The sequence below is a fragment of the Cornus florida genome, unplaced genomic scaffold (genome assembly GCF_030987335.1).
Source record: "Cornus florida cultivar Cherokee Brave unplaced genomic scaffold, ASM3098733v1 CherokeeBrave_3.0.0_Hap2_Chr11, whole genome shotgun sequence".
Lineage (NCBI taxonomy): Eukaryota > Viridiplantae > Streptophyta > Magnoliopsida > Cornales > Cornaceae > Cornus > Cornus florida.
The window spans coordinates 20,572,073-20,581,303 of NW_026775581.1; positions in this window are offsets into that span (position 1 = coordinate 20,572,073).

Below are 9,231 nucleotides of genomic sequence, written 5' to 3' on the forward strand. Positions count from 1 at the left end.
GTTGATAGAGTTGTGGTGCTCAGAGTGAGTGGATTGGTGTGACAATTTTTTTTTTTTTTGGGACTTATGTCCATATCATTGAGGTTTTGTTTAATTCGTGAGGTGAGCTCAATGCTCTTTTGAGAATGTCTTTTGGAGACTTGTTTCAGTTTAGGAGACTTGGATGTGATTGACTCTTAAGAAAGGTTTTAGGAAATTGCTATTGGATTTGGCTTGTTGTGAAGTTTTCTCGTCCTAGTTATGGCTAGGCGTAGTTTTGGGGAAATCGTAGTTCCAATGATTGGTTGTGGATTGAAATTGAGGAATTTTGATTTAACTTGGCAATGCCAAACACGGTTTTGGGAGACTCATTATGTAACCTTGATAGTCGGGATTTTGATGTGTGTGCCATGTGGTGGACTTTTTTTTTTTAAAAGATTTAGTTAGCTGTGATAGGGATTTCGATCTGATATTTGATTATGATGAGTAGTCTTGTAGTTGATCTGTTTCAGGATGATGTCTAGGATTTTGGAGATGTTGTTTTGCTTGTCGGGCTTTGGGTTCTTGATTAATGTTGTTAATAGGAGTGTTTTTAGGCGTTGGAGTTGTTGGTTTGGTTGTATTGAGGATTTAAGGCCTTAAGGGTAGCGGTGCCTATGACACTGTTGTCAAAGTTTTGGGATTAGCTACCCCAACTCTCACTCGAGACCTGGTTTCCGTAGTGCATTTGGTGATGATCTTTTCCCGACATTGATGTCATTTGTATCGAGAGGTTTCATGGATAGATCTAGTAGGAGGCAGGTCATGAATTAGTACCCAGTACCGTCATGCAACCTTACTGACGAGTAAGTGTGGGCGAGTTATGGTCGCTATTCGTACTGCCACATTGTCTTTGTTTTGTACCCTGATTTGATACGTGGTTATCTTGGAGTTCTTTTGGTGGTTGTTTTTGGATCAGTATGATGGTTCATCAGGAGGAATGCTTATGGTTGTTATCTTCCATTCCTTTATCCAACCTTGGGTTCTTTGTGTGTGACTTTTGACTTATCGTGTGACCGTGTGGTCAATTTCCTTTTGAGCGGTTGTCCTGTCATAAGCACGTGGGTGCGAATGACATTGGTTTGTACGTTGTCTTTCAGCTTTGGGATTACTTTTGTAGCACGTTATGTGGGGTACTCGGAGATGTACTCCGTAGTTATCCTGGTTTCACCTTTAGTTTCTTGGGGCTGGATTGCGGGAACGAAATCCCTTTAAGGTGGGAAGGTTGTAATGACCCGATCATTTTCATTTATTTCCCTTTCTTCAAATTTTGCGGATAAATTTTTTCCATTGTCTTTTCCTTTTCGGGTTTGATTTCCTACCTCTTAGTGTCATCTCGAGTGCTCGGAAATGGTTTCTGAGATTCTTTCCTTTGGATTGACAACTTCCTTTGGGGACCGAGTCATTTCCACATTTTTTGTTCTTCGACACTATTCATTTTTTCGTCCTCTTCTCGTTTTTCACTTTTACTTGCATAACCTCATTTTTGTGCTCGGATTTGACTCTGGTTTTGCATATGTCCATAATATTTAAATTCCATGACATCTACATTTTTACTTTTGTAGAAATACATATTAAATACTTACTTCTTTGTAAAAGCCATGAAAACAAGACTTTTTGTAATTATCCATAACTTGAGGGGTTTTTGGGTAGTTAAGTAAAGTAATTATTTTTCGTCTTAGGGACCATTTTGTAAATTAATTTGGAAGATGTTTTCAAAAAGGACCTTTTTGCAATTTCCAGAAAATGTGATAAATGTCACATTCCTATGGTGCCACTTGTTGATTTTGTGGTGGAACCACTTGGAGGCTTAATCTCATGACACATGGAGGGTGGAGATTCACCCACTTGTTATCCTAGGATTGGTGCACTTGTTGACATAGATGGTCGACAAGTGTAGGGTTAATATTTAATCTTGGAAGCTTACTTGGATTTATGACAAGTGTAGGACTCACCTTTAGTCTTGCATTAGTGTATGTGTGAGAGGTAGTGCAAGAGCACCTAGTGAGTGGAGAAGCCCACCAATTTAGCTTAGGGTTTACACATTTTAATTCATTCATCACTTTCCTCTCAAGAACCCTAAGGAAGCCACCATTGGAGAAAAGCTTGACTAGTAGCTTTGACTTCATTTTTGGTGCCCTTTCACTCACCTTAGAACTTTGAACTTGGAATACTTTAGGTTCCTCCCACTCCCCTCTACAAAACCCTTGTTTGGTTTTTCATTTTTAAGCTCGGTTGCCTTGGATTCAAGAGGAACAATCCTTTTGTGAGGTAGGGGGTGTTATCATTTATCTTCCAAGTAATTTAATTGTTCTTATAGTGATATCCAAGTTATATGCATGTCTTGTATTGAAATAAGAAATAAATGACTAATGCTAACTTGTATGAAATTCACTTTAGACTTGATAAGTGGCATGACCATGACTTGATCTTTGTTGTGTATTAATTTGGCACGATTTAAATGAGCTTTTAAATCTAGACGATTAATTGATTTATGTTGATTTAAATTCAAATTAATTATACCATGCTTGTAATTTATTTGTGACTTGATATAAAGCATGGCTATGAATTACTCCTTACCAAATATTAAATTGGAATCATTTAGACAATTCTTAAAATTTAGAGAAATTACTTAGTTGGTCTATTTAATTTCCACCATGTTAAACTAATGATTTAGTCATGTAATCCATAGAACTCATTGTGCTTTATAACATATCATGACTTATTGCTCTACTTGTTGATTTTGGAAACTTGGGATACCATCAAGAACTTGAAATGGCTAGGACTTGGTTCTAGTACGGGAGATAGAGAGCTCCCTAAACTATAGTGCGCACTAGGGGAAGGTACCCATGGGTTAATAGCCCTAAAGTGATCTCAAGAGTATGGTTTTAATCCAGGCAATATCCAAGTATCCACTTTGGCATGATTTTGCATTTAAATTCCTTGTTAACTTTGTGAATTTACGTCTCATTGTGCTATGTTGAAAGTTCTAATGTCACTTTGATAGCATGAATTAAATTGTATTGAATTGCAAACTTGGTATAAAGATAAACCCATGCATTCCCTATGAGTAAACTTGTTTACTAACCCCTAAGTTACTGGGTGTTTTTCAGGTAAAGAAGCCATAATGTGGGATGCACAACAATCTTAGACTTGCTAGACTACTTGGAGTAATTTTTTTGCTATGATAGAATATGCACATGTTAGCATATCTTGTTCCATTTTGCTTACTATGTCAAAAACTTGTATTTATTGTTCAAGTCATGTAATATGCACTTAAGTGAACCTTTTGATACTCTTAGAATGTGTTTGTAATGAGGCCAAGGGCCAAAGACACTTATGTGAAATGTATGCTAATTTTAAACTTCATTATTGCCTATAGAAGATATGTGATTTAATGCATTGAAATGTTCTATTTTGCATATGACATGCCATGAGGCTATAGGCCATTGCAACACATCTATTTTATCACATTACATATGCTTGCATGCTCACTTTGTCAAACAACACCATCCTTGATGAAAGAAAAACTCTAAGCATTTTTAGGGAGTTTTACCCTATTCTGTTCTAGGGGATTTCGGGTATTTCACGATGCGTTTTTTTCATTTTTCCTCATGGGTCACGTAGAAAACTCAATTTTGAGGGGGGGTTTCTTCTTTGTGTTTTTCCAGAAAATACCATCTTTGCCATCAAAAACCCATTTTTTTCCGGAAAACCCTTGCTGCCAGGTTTTTTGTAAACTTCAGTGCAAATGTACTTGGTACTATTCATTGACTTTTTTTTGAAAAGCGTGACAACCAATCCGAAACTTCCGGGGGTCTTGTGGGTGTATTTTATAAGATTGAATTTTCAATTTAAGCAATTTAAAAACCTCCCGATGCCCCATTACCTTTTCTTAGGCAGTAGCTAGGACTGAATTTTACCCTCTTGACCTGATTTTCTTGGGGGCATTATGGGCATTTTGCAATGCATTTTTTTGTTTCCGCTCACTAAGCAGGGTAGAAAACTTGATTTTATGGGGGGTTTCTTCTTTGAGTTTTTCCAAAAAAATCCATTTAGATACCCGTTTTTACTCTCAGTTGCAGCAGTAATGGGTTGACGGCACTGTAGCTATGACGGCCTTCGTTAGGCCGCCGCAATGTCGATTTTGCTTTTGACCTTTCTCCCTTGTCCGGACTCCAAATCGAGTGAATCTTTTTTTGAAATTGATTAATTTTTTGTTGTATATCCAACGGTGTGCTCGGTTACACCCGGATATTTCTGGATAATTACCAATTTACCCTTTTAGCTTTATTGCTCGTTTTTCTTTGTTTTGTCGTTTCTCCTTCGTCCGGACTCCAAATCATGCGATTCTTGAGTCCATCTCGATTATTTTTTTCACTGTCTTCCCAGCGGTGTGCTCGGTAAAACCCAATTTTATATTTTTTTCAAAAATGACCATTTTGCCCTTGGGGCTATTTTTGTCCAGTTTTCTTGTAATTCGCTTCCGCTACTTTCTTTTGAGTTCCGTGACTTCACGGGAAGTCATGGATGTGTCTCGAGAACAATTTACATTCTAGGGACGTCATTTCTATGCAAAATGACTATTTTGCCCCTGGGGGCTTAATTGTCATATTTTCGATCTTTTGCTTCCGCATCAGTTCTCATTGAGTTCCATGACCTCTTGGAAGGTCACTTTGACTTCTTAGAATCTTGTTTTCTATTTTTGCTTCCGCATATCGGATCCGTTATCGGGTCAATCTTCGGTTTATCACAGAACGCGCTGGCCTAAAAACCAGGGTCGTCACAAAGGCTTCCTAAACCACAATCATATTTTGACCTTGTGAAGCTACCCCTCGCATTACAAAGTTTATTTTCTTAACACTTAGAAAGGGGCTCATCACATTGCTAAAGAATGAGTTAGTTCAAGCTTACTTAAGCTTTAAAAGACCTCATCATTTGTGCTAGAAATGCTAAGACCATGTGTATCATTCATATGATTCATATTGGTCAACTATTAAGGCATGAGAAGCCTTCATTACCATGAGTTTGTAAAGGACATTAGGACCCCTAAATGGGCGTCAAAAACTGTGTTTTTTGGCCAAGTATGAAAAATGGCTAAGTTTGAAAAATGGATTTTTAAAATAATGATTATTTCAAAATAATATTTTCCGGTAATAACTCATTATACTACAAATAGTCTAAACTGATTTTATCATAATTTTTGACCAAATCTACATTGGTCTACATATGGATTCATTTTTACCAAAATTATCGAAAATCCAAATTTGAACTAAAACTAATTTCTACATGTTGATTTAGTTGGATTTTAATTTTCTTATTTTTTTATTAAATCCAAATGGGGGGTTACTTCCTTATTTACATCGTAAACTTAAAGTAAATGGACATATAAATACTGTAAAGACATTTACTTAGCATTCCATTTCGACCGACCGAAATGGAGAGACAATCTAAATCAGACGACCGATTTGGGCAGTAGCGAGGTTAGTTCGAAAGTCACAACTGGCAGACCGAAATGTTATTTCAGCTTACCAAAGCAAAACTTCAACGAAAGCCTTAGGTTATTTCGGCCGACTGAAATAAAGAGGCAATTCATTTTGGCCAACCAAAGCAGGTACCAGATCTATTTTATTGACAAATTCAAATCCAAATTCAACCCCTGCGACTTCTTTGTATTGAGCCTTATTTAGTCCACTCACAACAGCTAAAATTAACCTTACTTGATCTGCATATCAAGAAGGATTCTTCTCAATATTTGAGGAGACTTTAGAAAAGAACATTGATGTTACAAAGTTAAAATCAGAGCTATTTCTTTCTTGACCCTTGTGAACTCCAACAACCACATTTGACTTAGCTTTACCTTTGTCTTGAAGTCCATGATTTAATTCATTCCTTCTGCAGATTTTCTTATAGGTTGTTCCCCATGCGTATTCTAACTTGAGTACTTTATTTAGCATGCTTGGACTTTACATCAATTAAAGAAATAATTTTCCAACGGCTAATTGACTAAGGAAGGCTAATATATTCAGCTGAAGAAGGCTGCAAAAGATAGAGATGAGAGAGCCAATTTCGTGAGTCTATTAGAGCTTTTGTTCTACCATTATTCAAAGCTTTTGTTCTGTTATTTACACCTGGATATAGAGTTGCTGTTCTGTCATTCATTCTCTCACATTCATTACACTTAGAGAGGAGATTCACTTGTATTCATTGATTCTCTAGAGTGAGTTATTATCTGTAAATCAAAGAGAGCGAGATTTGTAACACTTATATATTTCCAATAAATCTATTGTAAGCCTAAAAGAAGGAGTTCTCTTAGCAAAGCTATTATAAGGGCTGGTGTGGCCCAAAGGAAGACTAAGAGAAGGGTGTTTTCTTAGCTAGGTGAAGCAAGGAGTTGCTTCATGTAAAGGTTTGCTCTTCACCCGTAAGGAGGTACCATAATGGATTGGGAAGTCTCAAAAGGGGTCTTGAGCCGAGGCGTAGGAACTTCCGAACCTCGCTAAAATCGTCGTGTGAATGTTTGCAATCTTTCTTCCCTTATCTCCTTTGCATTTATACTATTAATTGTTTATGTCTATATATTGATAATTGCATAATTGTTAGAAGGATTTTAATAAAATATGCAAAGCTGAAAATTGGCCATTATTTGCCATAGACTCTATTCAACCCCCCCCCCCCCCCCCCTTCCCTCTAGAGTCAATACTTTAGGCAATAACAAGATACCCATACGTAGTAATTACTAAGTAAAAATATAGCTTTCAAAGTGGATGGTGAAGATTCGAGTTTCCTAAGGCAAAGTGAGTGGGTAAGTGATGCGTGTTCTATTATGAATATTTTAATAAAAACATAAATAATATTTAATATAATTATTATATGAGTTACATAATATTTATTATAGTAGTTAAATTATACTTATAGTGTATATTATCTCTATCATTATTATACGTAACTTAGTGGTTACATATTTTACTCCCTATATATACTCTATATATAAGCATCTATGGGATGACTTGGGGTATATCGTAAAACATAAAGTGACACTTTTGTAAGGTTGAGCCTATTCTACCTATTTCCTTGAGAGTAATTTTATATATTGAGTTTATGAGCAACTAGACTTGTATAGACTTGGACCTAGTCTTCTTGTGGTCGTGTACATAGAGGAGATACCGCTGTGAGTTGATTAAGTTGTAACTTGGAGTTGACTAGTCTCACCAATACCCGCATGAAAGCGAGGACTATAAGTCAGCGTGTTTATCACGTGCCTCTCTATATCAGGTCAGCACTTTCTTACCAATTTTAATATTGTTTTCATTTCATAATTTCTATTATTATATTAATTTTCTATTCCAGAATTATTATATTATTAAATCCTTATTCATCTTTATATCCATATTGTTCAATTGATGTACAATTTAGTTTAATAAAAGAATTGTTACTTGATTATTCATTGATATTATTGTTCATTAGTTTGAATCATTATGTATGAATATTGTACTTTATATATTTCTATAATTATGTGGAATTTCCACATCAATCTAGAGCAGATAAGTTTCATATGTAAAGTCATAGTTATCCTTTTTACATACAAGTTATAAAAGTTTTAAAAATTGTATAACGAAAATTAATTTTGAAGTTTTGGTCTAAAACGAAAATAGTTTTTAGAATTTTTGGAAACTGTTTAAAATATTTGCTCTACTACTATTTTTGGATTATATCATGTTTGAGTGCCAGAATTAATTGACAGAAGATACCTTGGTTAATACTTAAATATCTTACAGTGTGTAATGAGTTATGAGCGCTAAAAAGTGCGCAATTAAACCCCTTAAGCTTAGGTATTCTAGGACCTTTATCTATCTTATTTTTCTATTTTAGACTAATTTTGTGTTATTGCTCTTTTTAGGTGTTTATCCCAAAAAAAGGTTAATTCAACCAAATAAGAGCTTAAAAGAAGCAATCTCAAGCTAAATGGAAGAAAGGAGCAAAGTGGAAGCAAAATGGAGGAAAAGCAGCAAGTTCGATTGATCTCAACATTCCTTCGATCCATCAAAGCAAGATCGATCTAGACATATCAAGATGGATCCAAGTAATTGACCTTATCCAAAAGATCTCACCATCTTCAATTGATCCAATCTTTCTCAGATTGATCGAAATTATTCGATCTTATCCACACCTACCACCCCACCTACCACTGTTGTCTCTTTCCCAAAAAATCTCAAAATATCTCAGAGATTTGTCTTTATTCAAAAAGGTGCCACCAAGGATGATCGATCTCTGCAGCATTCGATGGATCTCACCTTAGTTCGATCGATCTCAACACAGTTCGATCGATCGAACCTCCTTAAGTCCGAAATAAAATAAATTCCAGCTTATTAAAAGCTGGCTCATGGTGCAATCATCACAAGGACCCTAGTGCACGAATCCAGACCATTGGGTGTGACACTTGAGCCTCCTATATAAGGATTTGGAGCCATTTTAAGAAAAAGATTGAACATATCTTAATTACACATATCATATCTCATATCTTGGAGAAGAAGCTAGAGACTAAAGAACTTTTACACATCTTTGGGAGTTCTTCCATTCTTCTAGGGTTTCCATCAAGAAGGAGGTCATTCCTACCATGGAGATAGCCCTTGAGGGTTGGATGACTACTTCAATGAGTGGCTAAACATCTACTTGGGGCTAGAGTAGCCCCTAAGTTTGCTTCCTAGACCTAGTGTTTTGTTTATTTTTGGGGTTTTGCTTGTAACAAATGTTTTGATCTTGGATTTATATATATATATCTTGTGGTTTCTACTTGATGTGTATGGATTAATACTTTCAATTGATTATCTATTTCTAACCATATGTCTATGTATGCTAGAATGGATGATTCATGTGCTTTTCTTTACATTTAATAGAGTTGATGCATGTCTATGTGAATGGATGAAGTTAATCAAGTGATGATCAAAACATAGTGCTTAATTGAACACTCTCGTAATTTATTTGATGGCTTACACTTGTTTCTTAATGGATTGTGCCACACATTTAGCTTACTTAGTTTAATTTTCATGTCTTTAGTATAGATGTAGTGTAGTTGCTTTAGATTCATAGATAGGTGGACAATCTATTCTTGTTCCTTGGTGTTCCATACTTTTGAATGCAAATGGTGTATGCTTCTAGATAGTTGTGTGTGCATAAATTGTGGTTTCATTGAATTGATTTTGGTCTCATTTG